Source organism: Coenobita brevimanus, chromosome 20 (assembly GCF_032717465.1).
Source record: "Coenobita brevimanus isolate Jiangsu-jjx chromosome 20, ASM3271746v2, whole genome shotgun sequence".
Taxonomy (NCBI): Eukaryota; Metazoa; Arthropoda; class Malacostraca; order Decapoda; family Coenobitidae; genus Coenobita; species Coenobita brevimanus.
Window position 1 is genome coordinate 2,018,234 of NC_136973.1, and position 10,263 is coordinate 2,028,496.

At 39.1% G+C, this 10,263-nt stretch overlaps 1 protein-coding gene across 3 annotated transcripts in view; it reads right to left on the reverse strand.

Annotated features, from left to right (window-relative positions):
- The window catches only part of coro (protein coronin), a 46,739-nt gene extending 37,094 nt beyond the window's left edge, over nt 1–9,645 (reverse strand). For all 3 annotated transcript variants that reach the window (XM_080266448.1, XM_080266449.1, XM_080266447.1), the window contains exon 1: nt 9,529–9,645. The gene's annotated coding sequence lies outside the window, so the exon portion shown is untranslated. The remainder of the gene's footprint in view (nt 1–9,528) is intronic.
- Nucleotides 9,646–10,263: the final 618 nt, after the last annotated feature.

Consider the following 10,263-nt stretch of genomic DNA (forward strand, 5'->3'; position numbering starts at 1 on the left):
ACTGGATTCATGTCCAAGTGAGCATTAAAACTTCATGTCCAAGTGAGCATTAAAACATCACAAAAACTATCTTACTGAAATTATCTGATCCACACATCCCCTTCCACACCTAAAACCACTCTGTTCATCATTTGCCATAGATTCTGACATTTAGATTCCTTACCTTCTTTATTACTATTCTTCAGTATGCAATACAGTACAACTCTAACTAAAAAATCAAAATAAACCAAACTGTCATTACTGGGTATAATGTTGCTGGTGGGTACAGCCTATGGTGATGAGCATTTCTGTATCTGTCCTTGTACAATACATTACTGTACTGTTTCAAATTTAATTAACTCGATAATAAATGGGCACTGAAGCAATTATTACCTTCACTCTCTCCCACCTTCACTATAGAGAACAGATTTCCACTGTTTTATATATGACACTGTGGATGTTGAGTAGCTTCTCCACTGATGACAGCCAACTAAGGACACACCCAGCTCTACCTCACTCTGGCTTCTGCCCTTATCTCATTAGTCAGGTTACTCACTCACACTGGATATTTAAATTTTGGCCATTGCCAAATTCCCCCTCATAGCAACACAGTAATGCTTCTCTCTTACTAAATAATATTTGGAAAATTACTGGACATCTCACAAATTCTCCACCAATGTATAAGCTTCATCATGGATAAATAAATATAATAGATGAAACCTATTTATGGCAAGTGTAGAGCGGATACAGTTATCTTATACCTTATCAGACAAGCCCACAAAAACACAGACTACAAGGGAGAGATACTGATTCCTCTACCTAAATATATGATGAAGTAAAACCATAACTGAACAATAAAAATTTTACAATATACATTTTGTTGCAACACTAATTAAGAAACAGTACTGTAATCATGACTTTCAAAGCAACCCTAAATTAGATAACTATCCCATATCAAGAATATGTCTATTTAACATTAGTACCATAGGAGTTTTATGCATATACTAGCACTTCCAAGCTCAATTATATATCAGTAGCTACCTTTCTATACAATGGCTAACTAAACTGTACATTGGTAACCTCAACATCAACAGACTTTTAACTGATATGCCCAAGGGTACCAGTATGCTTCATGAACTGTGCATCTGTGCAGGGCTTGGGCAACTATTACCAATAAGTACGGTAACTAACATTGATAACCAGAAAATAAAAATTACAGTATACACTACCTGTAAATTACTGTATGGCTGAGTTAAAAATAATGGTAATAAATCATTTGCAACTGAAGGAGGTTACTGATACAGTGCAGATACATTCCATACAAAATACTGTAACAAGACTGAAAACCACCCAGCATCCCTTTAGTACAGTACCACAAGACACAAATACCATATAGACATCTCTCAATGTATCACATTATATCAACACTAAATCTGTCAAAGGGGTACCTGTAATATGTGGCTCATGGCACCATATATTCGTACCTCTACACTGCTCATACATTTCCAAATTAGTGTTACATATTTGCATGGGTCAGTCTGGCACACTACACAGCCACTCTCAAAGTTGCAAAATTTCCCACAACATCCCCATCTATTCCCCAAATCCTACTGACCCTTAACAGAACATTATCCTGTATTTTCCTACATTTGTCTGTGCTGGTGTGGAAGTGCTAAAAAGCATTAAGAGAAATACTTAGATGGTTTGGCCACGTGGAGAGGATGGAGAATGATCAACTAACAAGCAGAGTGCTATGTGAATGAGGTGGAGGGAGGAAGGGGCAAGGGAGAGGCTGAGATGAGATGGAACGACAGGGTTGAGAGGTATAAGAGGGAGGAAAGGTGTGAGTTGGAGAGAGGACAGAGTGACATGGAGGCGATTCATTTGTGGCCACCCCTTATGGGATTACGGCCTCTGGCATCAGACAGATGGACAGACTGTAACAGCTCTCCCTTGCACCTTCAGATCTGTGCAAAGCTGTTTTTCTGAGCTTGTCTGATAAGGTACGAGATAACTACATCCGCTTACATCACCAACCGTGCATATTACAGCCGCAACTTCTTACTCAAGACTACCACCCCCACCCTTATGAAAATTCAGACACACAACTAGAAAGGGCAGAATGTACATCTAGTTACACTAACTTAATTCTTGAACACCACCCATCCATATTTTCATACAGTAGCCTATATTCACATACTACATAACTCCACAGATGACATATGTACACAATGTAAAGGCTGAAACCTAAACCATGTAACACAGCATCATCAATGTCAATGCTGCACTATACAACGCGCAATGCATACCCTATCATTATCAACCATCACCCTCATCATCTCAAGTGCTGTGCTCCCTCCTGGGAACTGCAATGACCATCCACCACAATGTCACATTACGGTATTTGACATTCACACAACTGACATTACAGTATCTGACATTCAGACAACTGAGCCAACCACACATCTGACATGCACTGGCCCTGTGATCTACCCAAGTGGAGTTTGTCAGCTATCCTTGTGTCACATGTCTGCTCCACATATGGTAACAACTCATATATTTCTCCATAGCTGACATGTCCAATATCGGTCTATTTTAGCCAGCTATCCATATCACCTTGCTCATAATGTATACACAATATCCTAATGTCCTCTTACTTTGGCACATGATGTTAAAACAAACTGAATTTTGTAGCTACAGTAACTCTGAAGATAGCTAAATAACATACAAAACTACAATATGCAACAGCTACATTTCACAACCACAGTTCTCACCAAACAGTCACACCCATGTAGACATTTTGCAATCATCCTGGTAAAGCAAGATGGATGAGTTCTAAGGTACCCTTTACTATATGGAGCCTCTCCTATGCTACGTAAAAGTCTATGGCTGTAAATATACTGAACACAAAAGGCATCATGGCACCAATCATCATGAGGATTATTTTACTTTTTCACTATGAGAAGTCTCAGGCATAACATAATTGCTTAGCAGTAGAAAAAAAAAAAAAAAAAAAAAAAAAGTCTGGACTGAGTAGCCTAACCCCAGACCCCTAATGGAGCAATAAAGGACTGCATGGGATGTGAGGGATGCACAGATGAAGAATGACAGATTGGTCAATGAATGACTGATGGATGGAGGGGGGGGGGTTGAGATGGATGGATGAACAATGAGACTGATGACTGGATGACTGATGGATGGACGGAGGGAAGAATGGATGGATGGACAACAGAAGGTAGGATAGATGGATAAATGAGAAGTGGATGGATGGAAGGATATTAATGTTTAGGCTCTGTTGTAATCCAGGTATGTTTTGGGAGGAGCGTTTTTCTGTGGTGTTATGACGGCAGGTAGTTGCCTGGTAATACAGTGGGGCTGAGTCCTGTTATCAGCAGGTTTTTCCCCTTACCAACACTCTTCCACTACCCCTGACTACTTCCATTTAACACCTAGGTTGGATCCTCTCACATTTTCATTGCCTTAATACCTTCAATCCAATGATGTGCTGTAAATACTCACTATGTATCAGAGATGTAAGCCAAAATATCACACTTTTTTTTATACAACTGGTTTTGCAAAACTGGGGGATAGAAGTTGTAGTTGTAACCCTCGGTTCATCTGATACATGAACCGGTGGACTAAAGGCTAAGCTGACCCCCTTCTGCAGTCCATCATTCTCTTTTGGCAGATACCAACAGAGAGCAAAATGAGGGATACGATATTTGTATAACCAAGCATTGAAGCCAAATGGTTATACAAGTGCCACCACATGAAGGCATCCCTCTCCAGCACCAGGTGATAACGGTAGACCTGGTTTACGGTTTGCAATGAAACTAACATACACAATCTTCATAAATTTTTTGATACTCTATCTGCAAATAATAATTACGAAAGGCAACATATAACTAGGATTTACTGTGCAGTATTTTAAATTTTATTCTTGCTGCTTCCAAACAGTTTTCTTCACCTTATGACTGATTTTTCAAACTGGTAAGGTTAGGTACAACTCTCATTTATCACTTACATGCAAGAGGTTTTGTCTAATCTGAGAACTGGAAAAAAAAAATCTAAGTAGAGTTAAAAGCATGGTTTTTAAGACAGCTACAGGTATTTCCACTTTACTGACGATGAACGTATTATCTATTCTTGCGATCTCATTAAAATCTATTCAACTTGAGGAGTAACAACATATCCAATCCCATACCAGTATTACCCCCTTAGAGGTGTATGGGTCCAGGAATAGGATAGGCTACCACAGTCCAATACATTTAAAGAGTTGATGGCCATACTATTTCCCTTGATGGCATTACACGACTGACAAATCTCCAGTCGCTCCCTGGAGATCAAACCAATTCAAGGTTAGCTACTAAAGTAATGGTACTAACTGTGGGGTCCTAACTAGTAGACCACTTAGAAGGCATGGATACTGGTACGGTACAGTACAGTATTATAAAGTAAGGTGCTTCTAGACACTATAATTAACTGTTAACATCCTCATCATGTTACTCTGTCTGCTCACCACCTTTGAGGTGAGGCTACGTCACAATGCACCGTTCACCTGGCCACCATATATGGCTAACAATAGTCCACTCATATGTACATCATGTAACAAAATCAACCAAAAGAAAAACTATTTATAGTCTACAATACATTGCAAAGTTAAATTTCAACATCTCTATATTGCACTACAACGAAGTGGAAACTTGGCAGTACAGTACAATACAGTACTAGCACATATTACTACACATACCATATCATAGTTTTTTTTTTTCTTTTTTTTTTTTTAATGAAAGAAAGGAATCAAAGGCCAGAAGACGGCAAGACTGTTCCCTTCAAGAAATAACAAAAACAAGATAACAGTACTGAAGTTTAATTGTATACCAGTATACTGTTTTAGGTTTTAGTGCTTAAGTCTGGCATTAAACAGTGCCAGTAGTGTATAAATACTGTCTAAAAATGATCATAATGTATGGTAAACAAAAACAAATGTACATGCAAAATCATAAGTGAATATTTATGAAGCTTTCTATTTAATACTGCCCACATACCTGCCCAGTAGCTAGTAATGGTTTATGCTGTGGCTGTTTGTCCTTTTGGGCTCAAGAAAGACTTGACCTAGAAACTTATTACTGTACTAGCTGACACAGAACCTAAGATTATGATTTTCTTTTTTTTAATAATTCTACAATCCCTTCAAATCTTCCATAATTGCTAACAGTTCACTGCAGTCTGAGCTACACTGTAGTTACTGCAGACAAATCAGGAACCTGCAGCTGGGAGTAAAGCAGAATATTTTGGGACATAAACTGAACGTAAGGCTAACAATCCTTTAGTGTCGCTTTAACAGCGATGTAAAAAAGTATTTTTTACATGATTAAACTGTATCTACAACTGTGGTAACGGTAGTCTTTCAACATTATTTTAAAGATAACATAAGTGGATTCCAGCAGCTAATGCCAGTAAATATCCCAAACAAAATCACAGCATGTAATGTCAATACCCCCAAGCTAATCTGGTTAGTACTTGGATGGGTGACCGCCAGGGAACACTAGATGCTGTTGGCATCCCTACGTGTCAAGTGGGGTTGGTGGAGGATTAGTGCCCCTCCCTGTAAAACAATTAACTCTAAGCCCTTGGCCACCCCGTGTGGGATACATGGCGTCTGGCAATGAATGAATGAATGAATAATCCAGCTACCAACACCCCCCATCCCCAGCTCCCTCATCCATCACACACTAGGCTGTGATCTATAGTGCTGGTATATACCCGTTTTGTTTCATACATTCTACGTGTTCTTGAACTAAATATTGAGCAATGCCAAGAAATTCTTATCACTGACAGCAAGCTCAACAGTTGTACAGAAGTATTTACAATACTGGCATATACGGCTCTGACCACTAGGGCGACCATACTGTACATAACAAGTACAGTATGCAGGCAAAACAGTGAATAAACTTATATCACAGCAACTATTCTCCTGCAGGAAAAGAAATCAACAAAACCTAGCTGCCTCACAGCTATAAATGGACCTACTGGCATCAGGTATTCTGGCTCCTGCCTGATTGCATTCTGCTGAGAAAAACACTCTCCCAGTGGGCTGGTTAAAAGCTACCTAAATATATCCTCAAAGTGGCTGAGGTACACTTAGGAATTATGCTCTGATGAATGTCAAACTATTTCATCTGAATGAGGTAAACTCCACCCTATCGTAAAGGTAACCTCTTCAATGATATATAAAAGTTTTCACCAAGAAATTTATAAGTTAGAAGTAGGATTAAAAATAATAATAATAATAATAATAATAATAATAATAATAACAATAATAAAAATAACAACAATAATAATAACAATAACAATAATAATAATGGCACTGAGGGGTTAATGGAGACTCAGAAATCTTCACAGAAAAGTTTCTCCCAAACTAAATTGCATCTCTACCTGAGGTACGTACGGCATCAGGTACAATAAAAGGATGATGCCATAGTGAACGGGTTCATGCAACTCTTAAACTGCTCCACCCCCTTCCCCCCAAAAAAAAGAAAAACTTTTTTTCTATTTCATTCTCAGTCCTTGCCTACTGGTGTGTATGCATAGGCTACACTAGTAGGACAAATGTGTATTTACTGTAGCGTTCCAACCCTGTTTTACACTACTATAAAGGCCCTGCAGCCTAGTTACAACAGAGTGGTACTCAGAGAAAAGGAACACACTTTTACTTTATCAAAAAGTAGAGTCTTTGAAATTCTCCACTCAGCATCACCTGCTAGCCATTTACACATTTTTTCCTTTACCATGTGTGAAAATTATCACCAACCAACCCTTCACTTCAGTTTCACCTAAAAAACTCCAACAACAAATAAAAAATGCTAATACAGAACACGAAGGTGTCACATCAAGGTAAGGTAAAGGCAACAATGCTACAACTTTCCTGCCTAAACAGGGCATGCCAGCTGAAGTACAGTACTAATGGAATCAGATATTCAATACACCTTCAACTTTTCTTTCAACCAAAATTCATGTTGTAGCGATGGGAAGTGGCTGTATTAATAATGACAAGATTCTTAACAACTTAGGGTACTGACCAAAGTCCTTACCAGTATAAAAAATTGCACAAGCCCCTCCATGTAGGCAGGGGATATGTAACACACTCCCACAAATGACAAAATCCGCTAATATATAATTTTTGCCCCCCAAAAGTGGCTCCAGCAGTCACAATGTTAAAATAAGGTTGCATAAAATCCTTTGCAGTGCTCCAAAACATCATCAGACATTATAGCTACGCTATCTATTGTTATATGGTAATTCAAAATAGCTTGCTACATCTTAAACTTGAATATTCTGAGATTGTCTGTTAACCAGCAAAGTGTACTGAAACCTCAAATACTGTACGGTACCAAAGCTGTGAATAAAGAAGGTCTTTACCACAATACCATACAGCACAGTACTGTACTGTAAACACAATGACCTACCATACTCAGTAGCCTATATTAATCATGTATATTCTGTCGGTTTGCCACTCTGCCCTCATCTCCCTCTCCCTCACATTCCGTTTCTCCTTCCCAGCGACCATCATCATCATCATCATTATACTATATATTGTACCTGGTGTATCAATTTTGTACTGTCAATCTGCCAACTGTTCCTTATATACATAAATCTGACCCCAAGAAATACTGGCTGCCAGGTCACTTTTCTACATGGGAACCTGACCCTCAGGTGAGGTACAGTTAGATTAGGTTAAGAAGGACTGGGTCACATTTCTGTAATGGAAAACCAACCTGCAAAACATTTTTCTATGGGGGCCAATATACTATCTGACTTCCCCATCTTCTCCCACATATAGTACTCTGTTTCTCCATACCCTTGTCCCTCCTCCCTGTCCTTCATATATTTCATCTGCTCCTCCTCCCCATTTCCCTCCTGTTTGTCTCCCATCTCTCCTTATTTTTGGTCGCACTGCATAACCCAATCAATTTTTTTTTTTTCCCCAACCAACCTGCGACTGAACTTAGGAAGGGCCCTAAAGTGAAACTGATAAATCAAGGCCAAATATACTGTACATCCTCTGATTCAAAAAGTCACTCCTAAGTTAAATAAAATAATCTTTTGATGGCAAGAAATACCGGTATATGAAAAAAATGTCACTGGAATGGAAGAGTTAGTGACAATATGGGCACATTCATGCTATGTATTTCTTAGTGATGACCACATTAATGGGCATAACAGTTTCCAAGTATTAACTCTCCATTCCAGTGGGGTATTTTTCACTTGGTATATTCTTGCTACCAAGCCTTCAAACAATATCATTCAGCTCTGGAAAAGCTTCTTAAACACAGGAGGTCAGATACAATGGTACCGGTACAGTAGTTTTCATTTAGCCTAGCTACTTTTTCTTTATCTGAATACAAGTGTCTGGAGGAAGCGGGACTAAGAAATTAAATCAAATCACCTGACTGATGAGGTTCATTTGATACTGGAAAGAGATGCCTCCATGTAGTGGCATCAAACAAACATCCCTAAATCCCCTCCCTACACCCCATAAAACATCCATCAATCCCCTCCCTACACCCCATACAAACATCCCTCAATCCCCTCCCTATACCCCATACAAACATCCCTCAATCCCCTCCCTATACCCCATACAAACATCCCTCAATCCCCTCCCTATACCCCATACAAACATCCCTCAATCCCCTCCCTACACCCCATACAAACATCCCTCAATCCCCTCCCTATACCCCATACAAACATCCCTCAATCCCCTTCCTATACCCCATACAAACATCCCTCAATCCCCTCCCTATACCCCATACAAACATCTCTCAATCCCCAGGGAGGAGGAGGAGGAGGAGGAGATGCTAATGAGAAATGGAAGATGGTTGCTGATGCTGATGCTGAACAGATAAAGTAAAGGAATATCTATATATGTACTTCAACTGTCAGGTCCTGCCATACAAACTGTCTATCTGTTCTGTCTTCATTATATTAGATCCAAGTGATAACCATAGCTACAAGCATATTTTTTTGAGGAATACAAAAATTTTCTAAAAGTATGTAATAATTTCTTGGATTTAATTTGGAAGAAAATGCAAAACAGAGACAAAAACAAGAGGTAGGTGTTTCATACTTTTGACTATATTTTCTCCCCTACTCCTCCCCGCCAAACTAGTAACACGGCTATGGCAATCGGCTTTTTATAAACTAAGTACTGACTATATTGTGTTTATTTTCAAAAACTTATTGGTAAGTTAAAGGATTATTATATTCTGGCTAATTAAATCCTACTGACCCTGATTAACTTTCAACAATGCATGGTTGTTCTCAGTCGCCACTCTCGAATCAATTTCATAACTTTCCAATCACACCAACTCAAACCTAAAATATATATTCACAAATATCTGATCGATTTAAATGCAATAATGTGGGAGGGCTGACCCCCTTTTATTTTTATCCATTTACTGGTGGGGTGACTCACATATATAAATATGCTCGCAGACATGGCGTTATAACACACAATGAGGGGAAACACAAAACGCAGCTCACATTTACCTTTGTTGTAGTCTATCCGTATCACTATCACAACAAATTATGTCTAGGTTTGTACACAAGACCTTAAGTTTAGTATCACATGGAGCGGCGACCCACCGCCACTACAGCCAAACCCACACTGAACACAAATTCCAATACGGTCCCCCTCTCCTGATCTCAATATATATATACCCTTATTCACCTACCCGCGCCTCTTTGTTACCCAACTCAAGATTGTGAAAAATCGAATCAATGTTTCCTATGAGCCGAAATCTCCTAAGAGAGAGGCTATTAATCAGAAGGAGGGGAAAAGAAGTATGTTTGAAGCACTAGATGTCGCCTTGAGAGTTACAGGCTCAGATGGACAACCAGCACCTTATTAGGGAAACACGGAAAGCTGAAGAACTCTGATAACAAACTGAACAAGTGAGAGTGTCTGCTCCAAGGACCAATCTCATATATCCTAATTACGGTTACCAGGGAAATGATGATGGAAAAGACTCTGCACTCACTGTTGCAGATGTGCAGGTCTGGTGTCTCCTGTTGAAGGCAGTATTTTAATTCACCTATACCCTTTATTTATACGGACTAGCAGCTTTTCCAAATAAACTACAAGAACACTGACTCACTGTACAAATACAAACTTGATAATAGGTAATTCCAACACATGAGTGAAATTTCTCCCAAATGTAGTTTTCTCTTGCTACAGTCATTGCTATTACATAATACGGTGCCAGGCTGCAGCAGGCATGTCAG